Genomic DNA, 24285 nt, shown 5'->3' with positions numbered 1-24285 from the left:
ATTAGTAAATTATACTTTAACTTTTAACTAAGATTAATAAATGTTTTGGAGGTATTTTTCATTGTTTATTAATGTGAACTAATGTTAACAAATATATTTTAACATTAACTTAAAGTTCTAAGATAGTTTAGTTAATTTTAAAAGTGTGGTCTAAAAGGAAAAAAAAAGTTTATGACCTACACTAACAGTTGTATTTGAACAGCAAATAAAGTATGAAGCTCAAACTCAAATGAAGCTAAGAAGCTGAACAGGGCTGTAGCAGTGTACATATGCAGATACCTTATTGTCATGTTCTAGACTATATTTATCTTCAAATTAAAAAAGAAATTTACCTCCTTAATATTGTGGCAGTTTTTTTCTCTGTGGTATCGAAAATAGTATCGAATATCGATATTTTTCAAGGTATCGTATCGAAGTTAGAAATTTCAGTATCGTGACAACACTAGTCAAAAGTTTACATACACCTTGCAGAATCTGCAAAATGTTAATTATTTTACCAAAATTAACAGGATCATACAAAATGCATGTTCAAATGCTCACTGATGCATCAGAAGGAAAAATGAGCCTAGGGTGCCAGGGGTGTAAACTTTTGAACAGAATGAAGATGTGTACATTTTTCTTATTTTGCCTAAATATCATATTTTTTCATTTAGTACTGCCCATCAGAAGCTGCAGAAGAAACTTGCATGTTTCCCAGAAGACAAAGTTAAATTTACCCTGATCTTTTAATTATTTAAATTTTCTTAATGCATTGTGTTTCCCTCTGAAGCATCAGTGAGGGTTTGAACCTTCTGTAATAGTTGCATATGAGTCCTTCAGTTGTCCTCAGTGTGAAAAAATGGATCTCAAAATCATACATTCATTGTTGGAAATAGTACAAATACACAAAAATGCTGAAAAACCGAAGAATCTGTGGGACCTGAATGATTTTTCTTAAGAACAGTGGGCAGTTATTCTGTTCAGGACCAACAAGGGACTCATGAACAACTATCACTAAAAAAAAAAAAAAAAAAAACAGTGGATCATTTAGGTAACAACAACAACACAGTGTTAAGAATCAAGTGTATGTAAACTTTGAACGCGGTCATTTTTATAAATTTATTTATAGATTTATAAATCTTTTTCAGGTCAGTACTAAATAAAAAAATAACATGCATTTTGTATGATTCCTTTTATTTTGGTAAAATAATTAACATTTTGCAGATTCTGCAAGGTATATGTAAACTTTTGACTTCAACTGTAGATAAAGTAGCCTTTTTACTGTAGGGAGCACTGTTTTGAAAACAGTTAAACTAGTATTACACTGCTGGAACAATTGACTTTAGTCACTACTGCTAGTTAGTTTACTCCCTAACACTGAAACATTGTAGGCTACCACTATTCAATACAATTCAAGTTTATTTGTATAGCGCTTTTCACAATACAAGTCGTTGCAAAGCAGCTGTACAGAAAATGTACACACTTTTCAATAATAGACTAAGAATGTAAAATAACCTGTAACCTTTCAAATCCCGTTCTCTTTCAGAGTTTTATTGATCATTTTAAAAATATTCTGTCTTGCACTTGTAAAATATTTAACCGTTTTGACTTGTTTACACATTTCTGGATTTATTTTCCCACCAGCGGGTCCAAAATTGCATCATCAGAGTTATTGTAAGAAATATATAAGTTGTGGAGTAGTGAACTAGACATATATGGTATTATTTGAAAGCTCAGAACCTCAACTTTCTTGTCCATCCCATCACTTTTGCATTTATTTTACATAAAATAACACAAAAAAAGCCCCCCACAAACAAGCCCCACCTTGTGAAGATGACATAATATTAATATTCATATTTATATCGCTCAAACTTACCAAACATAGATGAGTCATATATCAAATGAAAGCTCTCATTCTCTAAAATGTTATTTCATTGATCAAAACACGTTACAGAGATTATAAAAAATTATTAATAATTATCAAAAGATAGAAATTTATTTTGTAAACAAACAAACATTTATATCACATTTCTGCTCCGATTACTTCCGTGTGCAAGTGGCCAAACCTTATATCATCTCTTAGATTAGGTTGTTACCTTTAAAATGAGACTAAGTTTGTACGGCCAAATGACACGGTAAAACGTTTCAGATGTTTGATGCATTTTATACGTTTTTTTGCCTTTACACGTTTGTGTTGACTGGCTATTACGTCATCATGTAATGTGTCATATGTCTGAAAAGCGGCCAATCAGGGCGCGTATTCACAAAACATCTTAAAGTCCCCCTGAAATCAAAATTAAAGTTTTTTGGCTTTTAGTATGAATATATTAGCCTTAAGGTTATCTATAAGCTAGTGTGCTGCAAAACAAAGACAAAATTCGCGTTTACAAGATATGGGCATTCAAAACTTACAGTCTCGTCACTTCCGCCAATATGAATCAAGGATTTGGATGATATCACCGTGCACTTCAGTTTCTCATCAAACGTTCTGTCCAATCAAATGCTCTCTAGAGTCCATAATGTCCCGCCCCCTACAAAGAGACGCATTAACCCGGAGCAGATCATATGCGCTCATATGTACGGACGGCATGTATTAAATTACACAGCCTCAGCATGATTACGATCACTATTTCGTTTTAGCAAGTTTCATATTGAATCTGTGCGGTAATTTATTAGTCTGTGGCTGTCATAAGCTTACAAATGCGGCTTTACCGAGCTCAACGGCTCTTGCCCGAGCAGATATTAATGGAACGCTATTGGCTATTCAAAATTAGTGGGCGGGGCTGGGCGATATGTTTTTGTTTCAGTTAAAAGTACGTCACCACATAGAATAACGCTGCGTGTTTCAAGGCACTTCAGTGGACCTTTAAGGCTAAAAATACCTCATAACTTGCCGAATTAGGAGAAAATCTTAAAAATAATGGGCGTGTCAGTCCTAAATTTAGGACTCCTACATTTTTGCTCTAAGAGTATTTCACAAAGCATTTTAGCGTTTCTAAATCTGTAAAACATTAGGAGTAGTAAGGAGGACTCCTAAGTCACTAAGACCAAATCTCAACTATCCTAAAATGCCTGGGATCTGCCTTGGAACTTAAACTTTTTCTAAACATTCATTTATTTGCACACATTTGGTTTTGGAGGTTATCCCAACTCCAAATTTTCCTTTGATTATATCTTTGTTTTCATTAACAAGTTGGGCAAGAAGTAACAGCTGTTCTTGCATCCAGTTTTGGTTTTCTTTTAAGTTTGCATATCAGCCATGATTATTCTATTTTGTTAATAAAAAGGCTGTTTATATGCATATCAGCTTGTTTATGAGAAGCACACATGTAAAAAGCCGACAATCAGCTGAACATATACTTGTTTAATTAGTGACACTTAGACTGCATTTTAAAATCTTTATTTGAATGTGGAACATTTTTTTAAAAATCTTTATTTGAATACGGAAATTATATCACACTCTACAAAATATCTTTGAACAAATCTCTGACAGAGACTCCTCCCCTATCAGCCAATCACTGTGTGCATAGTTAATAAGCATGCTGACATCATCCGTCAACCCCGCCCTTACTCTCAGCTTAAGACTTCTCTCTATTCTTTAGTAAAAGTTTGTCTCAGCAGCTTTGTTAATAGGTTTTAAGAGAAAACTCTTAGCTAAAAACTTGTACTGCTATTTAGGAGAACTCTTAGTGCTAAGATAAAATGTTTTGTGAATACGAGCCCAGATCTGTCCAAAGAGACATCGATCAAAGTCCTCGACCAATCCGATCTTGATTTTTGCCTTTCCAAACACGAGGCAGGAGGGTGCACGGCTTGCGAACTGGGCACTGCCCCCTAGCATGTTCGCTGCAATCTTGATGCAGAGTTGGGGAAATATGGTTTATGAACAAATACAATAATAATTATGAATTATTCCACCAATGTGTTTAAATTTAAGGTGTTTGGTGTAAAATGAGACCAGTTTGGTGTAAAATGAGACAGTTTTTATCCATTTAGCCCAATGTATGTGGGAATGGGACACTTTTGAATTCAGGTACACCTGAATTATTTAAAAAATGCTAAAAAATATATATTTTTTCCCTGTTTAGGAACAAAATGGAATCAAAAGAAACTTTCCAAACTTTCCTAGACCAAACAGATTTTAAATAACAGACTTTTAAATAAAAACTTAATTAAATAAAGAATAAAAATTTCATTTTTTTATTTGTTTATCATAAAAGTATGAAAAAAAACCCAAATCAAATCAAAAATAGTAATTATTCCACCCATGTGTTAAAACTAAGATTTTTTTTCTTTGAAATTAGACTATTTTTATCAATTTACTCCAATGTATATAGTGCTCTTTTGAATTCAGGTATGCCAAAATCAGTAAAAAAATCCAAAATATGACACAGAGCTGAAGGGGTTAAGAAAATAAATAAAATAGGTTTTATTGATCAATCAAAATGAAAACAAACTTTGATGGCAAAAGTGAATTCATGTCAGCGGTCAGTGAAGTGTTCCTCAGTGTCTGGTATAGACTGTAGCTGGCAGTAAGCACGGCTTCACAGCACAGATGAGATGGGATATAGGGCTGGATCTAGCACAGGATCTAGTAAACCTCACATTGGGTGTCCTGCAGTAACAGTCTATGTGAGTGGAGCGACAGTGGTTTCCATTTAAAGCTTTCTGTAATCACTTTCTCTTTGTAGTCTAGAATTTAAAATCCTGAGATTGAGAGTACTGAGAAGCTAGATCACTTTGAGTTTTATATGGAAGTAACAGTATTTTATAATCAATACAGAACACATTGTCAGCGTTGGATAAAATAGGGTTAATATGGTCTTCATTTTTGAACCTTTATGAAGACGTTTATTGAGACTGCTGTATTCTGAAGACATGATTGGTTTGTGTGAGGGCAGTTTAAGTCTAGTGGGTATAGGGGTCTAGCATTCATGTTTACATGTTTATGTATGTTGCAAGCTCTTTGTGTCCTATAAGAAATTTTTAATGTAAGAGCATATTTTGTTTTGTTTTGGGCATTTCACATTCTGGCTTCACAGACAAACATGTCTGTCCATGACGTTAGCCAAGTCTAGCACAAGTTATGCAAATTCTCCCATTATAATCACTAAAGCTACAAAATGATCTTTTATTTACATTGTATCTTCACTATGTTGTTTATGATGAGGGAATTTGCGAGTGTGCGCACTCAACAACAGCTCCGGCATTTCCAGTGCTGACTGATCTAAGCGCCTCTGATTGGCCAACACATTCCTAAGTTCAACAGAAACTCTTTTGATTGGCTATAAGGCTCAACACTGCAAAAAAACTGTGCGTAAAAGCAATCTGACGCAGTGTGAGCGAATCTAAATGTGGCTAATTCCTTAAATGAACACTTTTCATTCATTTTCATATTTCATTTTAATCGCAACAGCCCTAATACGTTGTTTAATTGTACAGAAGCATTTTTTGCCCCTTTGTCTTGAATTTATCGGACATTTTTCTTCATTTTGTCCTTGTTCATTTCCGACCCTGGCATTATCTGTCTGAGTTTATTACAATATGCACCTGTTAGCTTTCAGATCCAGCTTGTAACTTTAAACACACATTTTTGTACGTCTTGAAACACCAATTTTTTCTGTGCTAGTTTTTCAGAATTTTGTTTTAATTATGGTGCATGGCTTTTCTCTTTAATTTAAAAGATAGTTCACCCAAAAATGAAAGTTCTGTCATTAATTACTCACCCTCATGCTGTTCCAAACCCATAAGACCTTCATCTCCGGGACCCAAATTAAGATATTTTTAATGAAATCCAACTGTTTTCTCAACTACCACATTCAAGGCCCGGAAAGGTAGTAAGGACATCGTTAAAATATAAAAAATCTGTGGTTGAATCTTAATTTATGAAGCTACGAGAATACTTTTTGTGCGCAAAGAAAACATAACTTTATTGAGCAATGTCTTCTCTTCCGTGTCAGTCTTCAATGCACGTTCAGGAGAGTACCAAAGATAATTGTAGGTCTTATGGGTTTAAAACAAAATGAGCTTGAGTAATTGATGACAGAATTTTCATTTTGAGGTGAAATAACCATTTGATACAGTATTAGAAAAGGTTAAACCAATATTTGTGTCAACACTTCAATACTTGTATACTGAGCATTGGAGATGGATCTTATGGATAGTTAATAAGGCAGTGAAGTGTTAAGGTAACCCCCATGCATATTTTTTTATTTATTTTTTTGCCTGTAAAAATTTGCTAATTTGACCACACTTTTAGTGTACCATTAATTAAGTGCATGACAAGATAGTTTTATGGGGATGAGTGAAGACATTGTTTTTTTCAACATCTTTAAAGTTTTCTTTTGTTATCTCAGGCTGGTGAAGCCTTGCTGCGGAGGCTCTGATGGCAGAATCAAGCATTGTAAATGATTCGCTGCACTAATCACATCCGACACAACATCTAACGACTCTGTAAAGTTCTATATCTCATTAAACTCTACTAACGTTCAGATACGTGTCTCTAAATCTTTAATCTTCTCCATCATCTAAGCTGTATTCACATCATGTGAAGCCTTCCCTGCTGTAAGATGAAGACTTGCTAAACTTGACCAGCTGAAATATGAATACATGAATCACCACCAATGTTTATGTATGACTGCATTTATAACCCTTAACAGTTTGAAATCAATCAAGGGGTATGTAACAGTTTATGTAAAATTTAATGTGTGGATTTTTTTTAATGTATGGAGAAAAAAAATATTGGCAAAAAAGGCAGCTTGGCAAGATCAAAACAGTCTTAAGCTCCACGTCAGCATCACTAAGAAGGGAAGTAAAATGTGTTTCATATTCAAATTTGTAATTTTTTTTGTCCTTGTTTTAATGCTTCATTTAATTACCATTTTTAAACCTTCACAGTTGTTGCTCTCAAAACCAGAATTTACAATAGTCCACAAAGCATTTCTCTTACACCCACCCTGCCCTGTAACCATGGCAATGATCACAGTTTGCCTTATTCAAGTCTGTGTCATTGCAATTTGACAAGTACATGTCATTGTTCCTTGACATATTCATGTGAATTTCAAACCCTGTGATTATTTTTTTTCCAAACTGTTCATGAGCAGCAGTGATATAGTCAATACATCTTTGCTGTTTAGTTTTAAGATTTGACTGGCTGAGTGAAAGAAAGAAAGACCAGAATAATTAACATATTAATCAAACTAAAGAGAATATCTGCTTGAAATGTAAGCATGTTGTGATATTTTAAGTGTTTTTTAAAAAGTAACATTGAGTGCTTATTGATGTGTTCTGATGCAATGCAGACATGCGAGTTACTCAGTTATTGATATTGAAACCTTGCAGAAATCTTTTATTTTTCCAGTGTTACGCTTTGAGGAAACAATTTTTGTATTTTATTGGACACTTCCAGAATAAAAATTTCCGATTTCTATGGCATCGTGAAGCACCTTTATTTTTAAGAGTATGGTGGACTTCAATGGTGGCCAACAGGTTGAAGGTCCAAATTGTAGTTTCAGTTCAGCTTCAAAAAGCTCTACATGATCCCAGCCTAGGAATAAGGGTCTTATCTAGTGAAACGATCAAATATTTTCTAAAAAAAATAAAAATGTATATACTTTTTAAACAGAAATGCTTGTCTTGCACTAGCTCGACACATGTGATTTTAGGCTGAAGTACCAACCCAGTGTTTTCAAAGCGAATGTGCAAAGAAAATTAAACATCTTTGACAAAAAAGGTAAAACAATGATGTCAGATGATTTTAAACTGGAGGAGAAAATGAGATGGAGTTTTTTGTCCCAACCACCTTTTTGAACCGGTATACACAGGCGAAGAACTAACCGTGCGTTACTTTTTCAATGGAATTACACAATTTGTGAAGACGTGCATTGCAGACTAGTGAAAGACGAGCACTTGTGGTTAAGAAGTATAAAAAAAAAAAAATGAAATTTTTTAAAATGTTTTACTAGATAACACTCTTGTTCCTTGTCTGAGATTGTGTAGAAGCTGCATTGAAACTGCAGTTTGGACCTTCAACCCTTTGGCCACCATTGAAGTCCACTATATGGAGAAAAATCCGGGAATGTTTTCCTCAAAAACCTTAATTTATTTTCGACTAAAGAAAGAAACACATGAACATCTTGGATGACATGGGGTTGAGTAAATTATCAGGACATTTTTATTCTGGAAGTGAACTAATCCATTAATGCATTACTGTGACTGTATTTGATCTTGTTGAAGCAGAATATTAAGATTATGTTAACATGATTGTTTATAATTGAGTCATAATCATAGAGTAACCATAAAATAAAAAAATGTTTGCATCAGACAAGGCATTTCCCACTAATACAGACATTTAGATTGTATTAGGAAAAATAACTTCTCAACATTTTATGGCCGTATAGTTTTTAACTGTGGTTGGAAAACCTTGGCTTTCCTCCTCAGCAACATTGACATTTCATGTAGTTACATCATGTTTGGCAGAGGCGTATAGCATGTTGCATCTTGTTTAGCAGAGGTGTAGCATGTCACATTTGTAATTTTTTTTTCCCTTAGATTTTTGGGAAATAATCAATAGAGAACACGGCATGCAATTTTTATTTTATAGCTATTTCTACTTTTTCCTAAGGTTATCTCTGACCCTTAGAATTACTGCTGTACTTTAAATTCTCTGTGTAAATGTACTATGCACATGTGAAAACAAATAACAACACTTACAAGTTACTATTCATTCAATTCTTCAATGCAGAAGTAAGCTTATGGATGAGCCTTCCGGTTCATTAGCAGCTATAGGGAAATAATGAGAAGAATAGCGATGTGCAGTAAATGGTAAAACTGCACTGCAAACCAGTCAGTTCATTATTAAGATAATACATTAAAATAATATGGTAAGACACACCAATTTGCAATATCAAGCACCAAAACAAGGCTGTTTTGTACAGCTAAAAATAGGTGGACGTGGATGAAACCAGAAGCTTTGCTTTACGATAAGTTGGTAAACAGTGAATCAGATTCATTGACATAAATGGAGACGGTCATTTCTGATTTCTAATGTCAGCATAGTTTAAGTTGTCTTTTTTGGACAGGGGAGTACCTTTTGAGTTTGAAAAGTTACATTGTGTTTTTATAGTATAATAAACTCCTTGGAAATAATAAAAGATCAAGTGCAAAAATAGATTTTTCATGTTATGAAATTGGAAATAGTTTTAATGCACCTGCTGTTCAGTAGCCTTTAATCAATTCAAGTAAACTCAATCTTTCCTGATCCTTAAACAAAGAAACATTGCTGTGATTCAAAACAGAGGATGATGAAACGGGTTGATATATACTTATGACCCTGACTTCACCTCTCTCAGCACAATTATGATAACACCACACTGTGATTGGTCAGCACTACAGTGTCATGGACACAATCTACATAATAGGCAAATGCAGCAGTTTGCAGCAGAGGCAACAAGCCTCCTAATGATGATTAAAAAGTAATTCTAAGTGAATACATTTTTTGTTAAAGAACAACATTATCAAGAAATATCAATTACATTACATTTTAATCAAATTAATTACATATGCAATTAATGAATCAAATCATATTAGCCGAGAACATCCTCAGAGTTAAGATAATTCAAAGTTATTACAGTACTGTGGCAGATGAGTAAGTCATTAAATAGACTTTATAAAAATTGACTTATAAATAGATATATTGTTTTATTTATTTCCATATCACTGAACATCATTGGCAATTTATTTTACAATCCAGATGGTCACCTGATGTCGATTTAGGGGCTGTTTTTGTAATTGTTGGTCTACACTATCAGTCAAAAGTTTTTGGACAGATTTTTTATGTTTTTTAAAGAAGTCTCCTCTGCTCACCAAGTCTGCATTTTTTTTATCCAAAGTACAGCAAAATTTTTTAATATTTTTAGTATTTAAAACAATTTTCTATTTGAATGTATTTCAAAATGTAATTTATTCCTGTGATTTCAAAGCTGAATTTTTGGCATTATTACTCCAGTCACACAATCCTTCAGAAATCATTCTAATATTCTGATTTGCTCTGCTCAAAAACGTTTTTTTATTATTATGTTTCTTTGATGAATAGAAAGTTCAGAAGAATGGTATTTATCTGAAATAGAAATCTTTTGTTACATTATAAATGTCTTTATCATCACTTTTGATCAATTTAAAGCATCCTAGCTAAATAAAAGTATGAATTTCTATAATTTCTTTTCCCAAAAAAAAGTAAACAAAAATACTGACTCCCAGGGTTCGTACAATGTGCTTAAAGTGCTTGAAATTCTTGAATTAGATTTTTTAAAATTTAAGGCCTGGAAAACCCTTAAAAGTAGCAACATTCCTCAATTATTAAAAATAATTATTAAAAAACGCAATGTATCTATGACGTGTTTTTTTTTATTTTTATTTAAAATAAGCATCTTTTTACGTGCTTAATTTTTTCAGATTGGGACTTCAGAGTGGATTCATAAATAATTTCATAGATAAATGATTCGCAGTCTGCGCTCCAAATCCTGATCTGAAATTATGATTTCGGAGTGCGAAACGAGAGTCATTTGATTTAGATCGGGATTTCAAAGTGGGTCCACGAGTAATTTGATTTAGAGTGAATTTTTGCATATCATTTTATTAGTATATTTTTATTTATTTATTATTATTTTTTTTTAGAATTTGAAAGATTAGACATTATTTGAAGAGTGAGATTTCTGATTGAGGTCCTTTAAAATCAAAAAAGTATTGCTTAAAGTCCTACAAAGTCCTGGAATTTCATTTTACAGTATCTGTAAGAATCCTGGACTCAAATGTTACAAAACATTTCATTTCAGATAAATGCTGATTTTTGGATCCTGAAAAAATGTACTCAACTGTTTTAAATATTGACAACAGTAATAAAACAAAACAAACAAAATAAAACATGTTTCTTGAACAGCAAATCAGCATATTAGAATGATTTCTGAAGGATCTTGTGACTGCATGAAGACTGGAGTAATGATGCTGAAAATTCAGCTTTGATCACATTAATAAATTACATTTTAAACTATATTCAAAATCTATTCTTTTTAGACTGGTAATATATGTACACACTTTTTTGCTAAATTAATTGCACCAAGTAATTGTACATTGATAACTGTGGTTTTATTACATTAGATCTGAAAATACAGTGTAGTCTGTGCTTGTATGAAAGCTTTTTGTCACTGTAAATAATGTGCAGACCTCTAGGAGTGAGATGGTACTAAACATGTCGTCTGTTTAGTCAGAGCAGGCCGGTCAGAGCAAGAGTGTGCGAGAGAGGCGCAGTGGGGATTCTGGGTGACACACATATGACAGCGTGCAGGAATCCCCCTGCCTTGCAGAGAGACACACTCCATGCTTCCCTCTCCGCTTCTCTGCTGGTGACATCATCTCTTCTCCCATGTGCGCAAACAGACAGAGTGGAGAGGAATGAGGAAGGATTGTCAGGTGACAAGTATGTCACACCAGTCAAGACACTAGTAGAACACAGTGCAAGGTTTTGATTCCCAGGGAACATTTATGTTATTTATGAGTCGCTTAGAATGAAATCGCTGGCTAAATGCAAGGATGTAAAGAGCAAACAGTGGGATGCACATATATGTTTCATTTTCAAGCTTCCATAAAGGTTATAGCTGCTAGACCTGTGTTCAGCCTGTGTGTATATGTGTGTGTGCGCATATGTATGTTTGGTGGTGGGGCCATCTGTATGTGTGTGTGTATGCATAAATGGAAAACACTAAAAAGCCTTCTGGGTATCAGGAGGCAGAGCTTTAAGGTATGATATGTTAATAAAATGTGTCAAAATGTCTGCTTCCCATTCTCTCTTTATAAACAAACTTGCAGCATGAACTGAGCTAATTAGCGCGCCCATCTGCTCACTTGAGCAAACTTAGTGATACATACCAGAGAAACTGTAAAAAGACAAGCTCAGTTTTTCCCGGCAGATGACAAGTGTTATAAATTGCAGTTTGTTTTCTCCGTCTGCTCTCTTTTCCTCCATTTTTCCACCTCTGACATTAGTCATTCAATTATTTCCTTGGCATTGCCGTGTCTCGTTTGCTGTACGTGTGTCATTGTTTTTGTGTTGTGTGAACACAGGCAATGTATATAAATGGCTGTAATTCAATGATCCAGCGTTTCCTAATCGCCCAGGTCTCGGATCGCCCTCGGAAGTGGGCGTTCGGCTAAATGCATCTGCCAATTTCCCCTGTTTGAGAGGCGCTCGTGGTTGGTGGAGAGAAGAAGGGAGGATAGGGGAATATGAAGACGGTGAGATCGGTATTCCCCGAACAGCATTATGCAAAGCTGTTAGCAACAATTAACTCATAGCACATCGATTGCGACGGGGCCGGGCCCCAGCCATTGTGCGAGCTAAGCACTGCGGTGGTGAGCTTGGAGCCGAGGGGGGAGCGATACAGGAAGATCCATCTGTTCTTTCTGCTCCCCTGCACTGATGGAAGACTACGCTAATCTGGTTACTTGTCAGGACAGGTTAGTGAAAGCAGGCGAATGGAGGAGGCTAGAGCTAAACTGGTTGGCAGCTGCTGGCTGCGCCGCGTCCTCTCCCAGACTTGATAGTGTTACATTTGGCACAGGCCGCATGCAATCAGCTCGGCCACAGACCAGCCAGTCTGTCACCAAAGGAATACCAGCGCTGGTGGAGAAAGCTGACATGGCTTTCTGTGACTATGAACAGACTCGTTTTTTTTTTTTTTTTTTTTTGCATGAATGTTTTTACTAGTGTTGGAGGTTTGACAAAAAACAAAATCACATTTTTTATGGTTTCTCATGAAACAGCATTTTATTCATGATCCGAACAAACTTGCTACATTAGGCATGATTTTTTTTTAAGTAAATAAGAATATATACTTCTAAAATTTAAAGCAAAAACAGAATGGTCTACCTTAGCTTTGTGATATTTAGTTACATAAAACACATCTAAACAAATACAGCAGATGGCTAAATGAGACGCAAATTCACTCTCTGGCAGCAGATGGCGCTTATGGAACAGCAGCAATACAGCATTTTCTTGATTTCCGCTTTAAACAAAGCAGCACAGCGCTTTTAAATATTACATTAACGTGCATGATACAGAGGTAAGATGAAAAGAAAATACCATCTAAACATTTTGAAGACCGTCAGTTCCCCTTTAGAGATACATTCATGTAAACCGCTATCTCATGTCCAATTCTTACGTATTTTATGAGGTGGCTATTTTTGGCTAGATCCCTATGACGGGTAGGTTTAGGGGCAGGGTTAGGGGTTGGTCATTCTTACGAATTGGGGAACTCGTATAATACATACACTTTAGCCAGAAACGAATGAATTTGTTTTTAAAATTTTCTTTCTATATTTTTGTGCATTGTGAACAGTGAGTTTGATCTGCCTGCAACAGTATTTTCTCCTCTTTGCATTTGTCTTCAGGGTCTCTGACTTCTGTTAACGGCCATTTACAGTTGGTTTATTTGCCCAGTTAAATTAATTGTGTGTTATTAATAGTTCTAAAGGTTTTCCAAACATTAGTCAGAAGTGTATACAGTTAACAGGGATCTCCTCTTAATTAACGATGCTGTGTCTGTTAGGAACTTTACTGCTTGAACTGGTATCACACAGCACTAGTATCTACGCAAGAACCATGAGTTGTAGCACAGATGCAAGGAGTTAAGGAGTTTTTCAACTAACTTTACATGGGAAGCAAAGTAAAATATGTATATATAAATCTTTGTGAAAGACATACATTATAGACAAATGGAAAATTATAGTATTTTAAAATAAGAAATCTGAATTAAGCAAAGCAATAAAATGTTGATTATTTTTTAAAAGCTTTTATTATATTTAATTTTGAATAGTTAGCTACTTATCCAGCAAAGTTCCTTGGCCTTGTGAGGTTTTAACTTATTTTTATATACTATGAAAATATTATGAGGGAAATTAATGGCCACCTGACTAGCTTAGTTGGACTCTTAATAGATCCATAAAGTTTAATAGGCAAACATGGGCTGGTATGGATGATGGAAAGTGTCAAACAGACAGATGTAACATGTACCACTGTCCACATACACTGCTGGTCAAAGTTTTGGCATCAGTAAGATTTTTAATGTATTTAAAATAAGTTTCTAATGCTCATCTATGCTGCATTTATCTAATAAAAAATACAGAAAAAATGTAATATTGTGAAATATTATTACAATATCAAACAACGTGGTTCTATTTTAATATACATTACAGATCTAATTTATTTCTATGGTCAAAGCTGAATTTTTCAGCATCATTACTCCATTATTAAGTCACAACCTTCAGAAGTCCTTCTAATATGCGGATTTATTATCACTGCTGGAAACAGTTGTGTTGCTTGATATTTTTTTGGAACCTGTGATACTTTTTTCAGGATTCTTTGATGAATAAAAAGTTAAAAAGAACAGCATTTATTTAAAATAGAAACCTTTTCTAACAATATACACTACTGTTCAAAAGTTTGCATCAGTAAATTTTTATTCTTTCTTTTTTTTTGAAAGAAATTATTACTTTTGTCCAGCAAGGATGTGTTAAATTAATTGAATAAATACTGTTCTTTTTAACTTTTTATTGATCAAAGAATCCTGAAAAAAGAATCACAGGTTCCAAAAAAATTTTTGGTAGCACAACTGTTACCAACATTGATAATTCTAATAGTAAATCAGCATATTAGAATGATTCCTGAAGGATCATGTGACATTGAAGACCGAAGTAATGGCTGATGAAAATATTTTAAATATAAAAAAAAAAAAAATATATATATATATATATTAATGTATATTAAAATAGAAACCATTATTTTATATTGTAATAACATTTGCAGTATTATTATTTATTTATTTGTATTTTTTTATTTTTGATCAAACAAATGCAGTCTTAATGAGTGTAAGAGAAAAACATTCTTACCGATCCTAAACTTTTGAACGGCAGTTTTATGTTCATTGTGCCATTAGAAGGAGCCCTGCCAATATACTAAAAAGTCAAAAGCATTTTCTGGCATTTATTATCCTCTTGCACTTCTAACATTTGCCTGCTTTAAATTGATTCTATTTCCCAATAAACACAAAATTAGTATTGTCAGAAGGAATAAAGGAAAGAAGTTTTCTAAAGTAATGAATTTTCCGAATAAAATTAGCTTGAATATTTTCAGTGTTTAATCATCTGAGAAAAATGTAATCAAGCAGCCATTTATAACTTTTGCATTCACCCCTTAAGGTCACAAGTTATATATATTTAGTTAATTATAGATATTGTAAAAAAAAAAAAAAAAATTAAAACAATTCTAACAATTTGTTCACTTTATTAAATTAGCCACTAATACTGCGACTTTCTGTGGTTAATTTTAGTTCTAACACATACACCAGCATGCTTTCAATAATATTAGGTTAGAAAATGCTGTAAAAATGTTAAATCTGCTGTTCATAAGATTATTTATTGTGTTGCAGGAGCTGTTGGGTTCATACAAGTGTAGAACAATTTCCCAAACAGCAGTATGTTTGTGTCTACCTGAGTGGAATTAAAAAAACAGCCACATTTTTGCTCTAAAATGAGAATTGAGATGTTAGGCTTCATTTTCATAACTGTCCTTCAAACTCATATTTCAAAATCACGGAGAAAACCCGAAACAGAAGCGTAAAGGACTACAAACCACCACTTAAATGTTTGAAAGTCCCAGTGGGCATTGGTGATTTAAGTGAAAGTGAATCAAACAACCCACACTGCCTAGAAATGGTTGCCTCTAAAACTCTGTGTAAAACAAAGAGACTTATGGAAAAGCCTCAAAGAGACCATTGATCACTTTGAAGTACTTACAGAATATAGTAGCAACAGAACTGCGAACCAGTCATCCATAGTAAGAGCACATCCAGGCCTGGATGGGAAGATGGTATGATCTGTAGTTTCCAAAAAGTATATTATGTATTCAGGTCAGTTAGACTGTTTTTTGACATTAATCTAAGTGGTATTCAGATTCACCTTGGTACGTAGTGAATAATACACATTCATATTATACTGTACCTGCAGTGACGTATGTGAAGTAGCAGGACAACCTGAATGAATGAACCAAAATTACTGGTACCACAAAGGCTTTTCATTTTTAAGAAGGCTTTTGTTCATGTCACAATTACTTTTAGGCTTCATTGGAAATGGAGAACAGATGACAACTGCAATCTAGCATTTGTATTTGAGTAAAATGACAAATAATTTGGCAGGGGAATGAATGGTCACACACACACACACACACACACACACATACATACAAAACCAGTTTTTCTCTCTCTCTCATACACACTCTCCATCTGCTGCTAATGGAGCCTCTTGTCTGAAGTAGGCGTGGCTGACGACTGAAGTCTCTGTGTCAATCAGTCCCTTTGCCCCGCCTCCTCATGTGGTTTAGCTGTTAGGACCACCACACAACATTTTTATTCAATTAAACAGCCCCCTCCACCCCAGAAACCGTCCATACTACATCCTGTAGGCCTGTGTTGATCGTATCTGTAAGCAATTTAGCCCTGTAATGATTTTGTGACTTGTTATGCTAATTATGATGGCCTTCCCAGTCTGTGAGAGCTAGTTGTAGATTTATTAGTCGCTGACTGAGAGGGAGCGCAAAGAAAAGTGGTAGTGGTAATTAATCCTGTTAACCAAGGATAATTGGGCAAAAAATAGACCCCGCCAATGGCTTTAGCTCTGAGGAGTGGCAGTTAACCCTGCTTCCTGTGTTTTATTTAACAGTTAATGTTTCCTTTGCTTTCTGCTTCCTCTCAGGATCCCTGCAAATGCGCCGGGCCTGTTCCCTGATTGTCAGGAGCTCTGCCTCAAGGGGCCACAGGGTTCTACCTGCTAGTTAATGGCATTGCCACCTCCCTCAGCAACACGCAACAACACAGACTGGTATGCTATGGTACGTGCAGCATTTCCTGTGTGTGACCTTATAGGCCCCTACCTGAGTTAATCTAATGGATGTTAAAACAATAAGTCATAAGTTGCCTTTTGAGAGGATGCTAAAAACCGTTGGATGTCGCGCTGGGACATTTTCAATTTTGGAAAGGGCTTTCATATGGTATCAAAACCTAAAAAGGTCAAATTTCATCATGTGTTGGGTTTTCCTCGATAGCATCACATGTACATTGAACCAAACACATCATAACATCTTAGCTGATAATTCAGTATACTTTATTTTTGACAAAACATGTTTTGGTCGTGACAGCACATTTTTGGTAGTGACAGTAATGTTTTGGTAGCGACTGCATCACATTACAGATTTTAAACCCACATACTAAAACACTACTAAAACATACTAAAATATAAAACATTGGCATAACTGCACTAAAATTGTTTATTTCTCCCAAATAAAGGATTATGTGTTTCAGTTTCAGTCATGACTGTTTCGGTAGTGGCAAGTTTAGATACTTTTGAACCCAGCTCAAAGATGCTAATCAGCACATGGTTAGAAAGCACAGTTCTGAACACATACACATACACTGCCCTCCAAAAGTTTGGAAACACCCCTGGAAAATTGTGGTTTTGGATGATATCAGCATAGTGTAATCATCTTTGGGCAATCCTTCAGGAGGATTGGAGTAATATATCAAGTTAATGTTTGAATAAACTGACAGCTCGGATGCAGAGATTATGCAGAGCTCTAATAGCTGCTAATGGTGGATATTTTGATGAATCCAAAATGTAATTTTTTTTTCTATGTATAAACTGTTTATGTAATAAAATATGCTTTCGTAGTTTGTGTTGTCCCTTATCAATGCAAAATTATCACAAATTAAAAAGGATTCATGCCAATATTGTTCAAAACCCCACTTTTCTAGAGCGTTTCCAAACTTTTGGAGGGCAGTGTATAAAACTAAATGATATGGAATAACTCCCAAAAAGTTGTTTAATTATAGAAATATAGTGACATTCTTTAAAGTTACAAAACAAATTTTTCATACTTTTGAACACATTTACCTCAGAATGATGGTCTACTCACCATGTAGCTATAAGAGAGTGTGACACAAATATATTTCCTGATCATAAATGTAGGGGTGTAGTTAAAGTCTCAGTCGATGGACTAGAACAGCGGTTCCCAATTCCAGTCCTCGCGATGTTTCGAAGTATAGTAAACAGATTTCCCCCGCTTAGGGAGCAGGGAGCAATGAACACTTTGCAGGGACCATGTCAATCGGATCGCAGTTCCTGCACGGACCTCACTTCTAATGAGCTGGTTATCTGAATCAGGTGTGTTAACTAAGAGAGACATGCAAAATGTGCAGAGCGGTGGGGCGCGAGCACTGGAATTGGGAACCGCTGGACTAGAAGATGCACTGTTTTAGTAGTAACATGAAAATGCGTGACACGTTTTTAAAAACGACAATGGAATTAAATGCTAAAATCATTTTCATAAGTTGAAATTTTGGGGTTTGGGTATGGGACAGCCACCTCCCAATTGAAAGTACCCAATAAATAATGATTCTATATATATTAAGCTAGCTGATATTTTAAAAACTATTGTGGGTTTCAATGGATAATAGAACGATCTTAGCAAACATCTAAGATTTGAATACTTAAATGATTTTTAAATATGTTTTTTGGTTGTGGGACAGCAGTTTGCATCAATTTTGTAGAGCCCATATACAAATGTTTTAAGTTTATGAAATATTGAATTCATAGAATTAATAGGTATATTTTACTAAATTTGAAAGGACAGTTTACCCCAAAAAGAGAAATTCTATCATCGTTTACCTGATCTTTCTTCTGTTGAGTACAAAAGAAGATGTGTAAGCAAACAATTGATAGTAGCCATTGACTTCCATATTATTTCTTTCATATTATTGAAGTCATTAGTTACCGTCAACTGTTTGATTACCAGCATTCTTCAAAATGTCTTTTCTTCTCAACAGAAGAAAGGAACTCGGGTTTGGAACAACTTGAGGGTGAGTAAATGATGACAGAATTTTATATTATTGGGTGAAGTGTCCTTTTAAATAATGGCAGTAATTGAATGTTAAACAAAAAAATGAAATACTAAAACATTTATTTAATGCATTCACCTAGTTTTGCTTTATAATTGTTAAATTCTGTTGCATGTGATTTTAGATAGCATATGCAACTCTCCTAACACTCCTAAACTTTAAAATTACCGAACATTTTGTCTCATTAAAAAACTATCAAAATATTAGCGTAATAGTGTATTGTAACTAAATTTTTTGTTACTGTACATTTTATATGCCTATTATGTTTTTTGTATATTGTTGAGAAGCGGTTAGGTTTAGAACATTACTTGGGGGTTAAAAAATCTATAGTAAAATGTTAATGTTTAAGTATGTTTTAATATAAAAAGAATGTAAGGGATTTATATATATATATATATAAATGAAAAAAAGATTTATATATATATATATATATATATATATATAAATGAAAAAAATATATATATATATATTTATTTATTTATTTATTTATTTATTTTTTCATTTCTAAAGCATACATTTTACATTTTTAATTGCTGTCAGTATGTCCATATCGTATGTGCAATGTGTATGTGCAAACATTATATACTGATGTATGCTAATAAGATCAGTTTTTTCATGTATTGTATTTTAACTATAGCCACTAAATTATATTAGAGGAAGGAAAGTCATTTTGTTTGTCCTATCAGGCAACAAAACAAAGACCCTTCTTCATAAACAAAACAGCATGATACAAAGTCCAGTTTTGTGATAACAAGGCCTAAAGTGGCTGGTGTCCCTTCCTGCTCCTTTCTTATCTTGTCTTTTAAGGCATTGAGCAGCTGTAAGTAAATCTGTAATTAATAGCAGACATTTCAGCATCAACCATGGGAGCAGCTGCAATAACATCCTTCTCTGAAATTTTCCATACGCTGTCCCCTTTACGGTTTACAGCATCCGCAAGGACCTCGATGAAATTGTTTGTTCTTTCTTTTTTTTTAGCAGATGATTCAGAGAATGTAAAAGGGTTGCCAGGGAAAATAGCTTTTAAGAAACAATGTTTTCATGACCTCTGATACATGCAGCGTTTTAAAAGGACAGGCTGAATATCTTTAAGAAAACGTTGAGCTACAGTTTACTTAAGTTCAATGTCAGTACTAAATATAACTGAAGAATAATTTTGAAAGTAGAGACGAAAGAAATGTGACACTTTTGTTTTCTGCAAATGTTGGTGTTTTTAAAGGGCACAGGCAAAGGCGCCTTGATGCGTTCTGTCACCTGAGGTCACATTCGCTTCCAAAGAGAGCAACCATAAGGTGACAGAGCTTTGTTAATTGCACTGGAAAATAATTAAATGGATGAACTAATTCCCCAATATGTATGTGAGTCTAACTTAATTAAAGAAACAAACTCAAATCAACCTTCAGCAAGAAAAAAAAAGAAGTGTGTACACCCAGCGTGAACTTGTCTCGCCCCTAAGCGTCCCGCAGGAGGTAGTTTTAACATCTTTAGTATGTTTATTGTCACTGTCACATATAGCATAGGAGGCAAGGACATCCACAAAGGAGAGGCCAAAAGAAGAGAGCGCTTGACATTCCCCCCTCTGAAGTAAAAAAAAAAAAAAAAAAACCTTAATTACACCATTTAAATAATTATTTACTGGATTTGTTTGTCCCTCATCTTCTCCCACCCTTCCTCCCCCTCCTATATTTATTCATTTATTTTCTTCTCTTCTTCTTAGGGAGGTTTTCACCATATGGTTGCAGATCAAGTAATGTCAAACATTTTGCCCTTGCAAGTTTTTGCAATTTGCAGTTTTCAAACGTGAGACCTGTTGAAGGCACAAGTGATAATGGACGCGCTCTACCCCCTACCGCCTCTGTCCCACCATATCTTTCTTCAATTAATGCTACAGCGGGAGCTTCATGTAATAACACTTGCGCTTGTGGCCTGTCCACGTGAAGGAGGGGGGGTATAGGTGGTGTGGAAAGAGAGAGAAAGTAGGTAGGTTAAAAAAAAAAACTAATTAAAATGCCACTGTTGTGTGCTCATGTGAGCATTGCGTGTTAGCTGGATGCTTATATTGTGTTTTGAGGCGGGCGAGAGCGTGCAAAGCTTTGTCTATCATTATTGCTGTGAGCAATCAGGGTGATGCCAGCGGGACAGTGGACGTGTTGACAGCTGTAATTATGTATCTCCATGGTGATCACTTTTGGCCTGTCATGGAGGCCAGGCTGGCTCCTCCTCCTCTGGCATTTAATCAGATTGGGCTGTCACTTGTCAGGTGGATGGCGGCTGGTTGGGGCGTAGTGTGCGTTTTGTGGGAGCGTGTTTGTGTTCGGAAGCGTATGTGTGTGTATGTGTGGGACGTAAGGAGGGGGTCTCTCGTCTGTCTCAGCCCTTGTGCCTAAAACTGGCGAAGAATGTTTAATTACATGCAACGGAGCCCTTCTCTCTCGCTCTTTCACCCTCTCTCCGAGTCTGCACCCCCTGGCCTGGTCAGTTCTCTTTCATCCTGCGCCTCCTCCAAAGGCTGGTTTGGTTGTAAGCTGTCTTTTATGCGGCTCGCACAGTGAGACACTGTGTCCTCCTCCTACTCTCATCTCTGTAAGAAAAGAGCCAAGATGAGGAGAGGCACCTCCTTTCACCTTCTCATCCAAAAAGGCATGGCTTTCCTCTTCCAACCTTAAGTATAAGTTTAAGCAACACATACTGTGCACAAGTAGTTCTACATTAGTTTAACTACCCCAAAATTCTGTCGTTTACTTACCCTCATGTAGTTCTAAATCTGAATATGTTAAGTGTAAAGTGAAATTCTGAAATTCTCAAAAAGCAAGCAAAGACACTGTATATAAGTATTATAAAAAGGTCCATAGCACTTGTGTGCTGTAGTCCAGGTCTTCAAATAATAGCTATTAAGTTATGAAGCAGAGGCATATTTATGAGTCTTATTCATAAATGAATTCGGTATCGTGCGTTGATTTATTGATTTATTGAAAAAATATGGTTTGTTCATGAATCTCCACTTCTCTCATGAACTTCCATGAAGTCGAGCAGCTGTGGGTGTCATAGTTTAGTAACTTAATGGGTTAGTTCACCCACAAATGAAAATTCTGTCATGCATTTCTCACCCTCATGCCGTTCCAAACCCATAAGACCTTCATTCATCTTTGGAACACAAATTAAGATATTTTTGATGAAATCCGAGAGCTTCTAACCCTGCATAGACAGTAACGCAACTAACATGTTTAAGGTCCTGAAAGGTAATAAGAACATTGTTTAAATAGTCCATGTGACATTATTGGTTCAACCATAAACAAGGCACAGCACATCCAGGTTTTACATCAGAACGCCGGCTCCGGTGTCAGCAGCACCACACACGTCGTGGTTACGCTGGTGAATGTGCATCGACTAACACAGAAGAGAAGAAATTGTCACATGGACTATTTTGTTGATGTTCTTGGTACCGTGCTAGTACCCTTGCTGTCTATTGAGGGTCAGAGTGCTCCTGGATTTCATCTAAAATAGCTTAGTTTGTGTTCCAAAGACGGACAAAATTCTTATGAGTTTGGAACAAGATTAATGTAGTTAATGATAGGGCTGGGCGATATGGCTGAAAACTATATCACGATATCAGTGTTTCATATCGGTCGATATCGATAATTATTGATATTTTCTATGACCCATTTAAAATAAGGACCAGGAGAAAAATATATTACATTCAAACATTTTTATTTTAAACTTAACCTTCCTATGATCATAATCCCCTCATTTATTAAGACAGAAATGTCAACAACTATGGAAAACTCAAATAATTAAAATGTAAACATAAGTCTAAAGTCACAATATACACTTAATTATCTCTTAATCCTCAATTCAAACCCCATTCATTGTCGATGAAGTGAATGGTCAAGCTAATGTATGGCCCAGAAATATGTCTTGACCACAGGTCAGAGGTTGTTGCAAAGTACTTGGCTGATAATATTTCTTGCTGCACAGATTGCTGCTTGCCAGTAGCCAACGTTACTTCTTTCCCGGTACTTTAGCCTACTTTGTGTAATAACGAAAACATTTATTTCAGTGAAAAATTAAGTCTAAAACTTTCAACATTTTGAACAATATGGCCCTACAATCTTTTGCTTTTTTCAGAAATTCTTGTTTTAATTTTTCTGATAATCAAATGAAAGCAAAATCACTGATTTATTTTTAAAAATAAAAATAAAAGGAGCTTTACTGTAAAAATTAATACGTAGAAGAAAAATTATATTCAGTTAAAATAGGTTTAATAATAATAGTATTTTTTCAACAATTAAGTGGTGACTCTTTTTTATATATTTTTTTTAATCATATATATTGTTTTATGTAAATTATTTAAATGTGAACATATAAACACCTACATTATACTGTACAAAGTAATACAAGACTAATATTGTTCTGTTACATGTTAAACCGTACTTTTATTTTGACAGGTTGCCGTGAAGTTTCAGTGTGTAATACAGTATGAATGATGCTAGTTTCACTAATGAAACGGTAAAATTGACAAAAAGTGACACTCACAGCAGCTTTGGAGATGTATTTATTGGAGTTTGTCTGTTCATGTGAGATGCAAAAGCCAAAAATTAGCGGGAGCGTCACGTGTGCTTCAGTATGCGTGTAGTGAAAATAAAACGCGTCTCCTCCATTCTTACATAGAGAGGCAAACGGAACATGCAGAATTCATATTGAAACGGTCTTTTTGCATTTCAGTTTTCACAGACACTAGTCCATATCGCGATCTGAATTAATTAACAGACCAACTTTTGATTTATTGATCCAAAAATCGACGAATTCCGCGGCATTCCGCCCTATAGTAAAGTCCGTTTTTATGAATGGAGTCCGCGATCCCGTCTGTGAGGAGACATTGTAAACGCGCGATCATGCAGACACAGAAATCACATGCCGTCGCTTAAATGAGATAAATAACATAAGGCTATTTAGTTTGTTTAATACAACAACAAGGGCCCGTTCTGTAGGAAAGATAACCAACTTCTATTGTGACCTGGCGCTATATAGAAAATAAAATTAACTGGACGTTAAAGGGGGGCTGGGCGGGCCGACGAAGAATACAAAATATCGAACGTTTTATCGAACACATTTTTTATTGATATCGATCTCTTGTCTATCGCGATACATATCGTTATCGTTTTATCGCCCAGCCCTAGTTAATGACAGAATTTTCATTTTTGGGTGAATCCTTTAAACCCCACATCTTTTCAAACAAGAACCGATGGATAGAATCAAGTTGCTCTACTTTTTTCTTCTCTTAGATGTATGTTAGACTGTGAAAGAAAAT

Source organism: Garra rufa, chromosome 8 (assembly GCF_049309525.1).
Source record: "Garra rufa chromosome 8, GarRuf1.0, whole genome shotgun sequence".
Taxonomy (NCBI): Eukaryota; Metazoa; Chordata; class Actinopteri; order Cypriniformes; family Cyprinidae; genus Garra; species Garra rufa.
The sequence above is the reverse complement of the archived record's forward strand: the minus strand, read 5'-3'. Positions refer to the sequence as shown.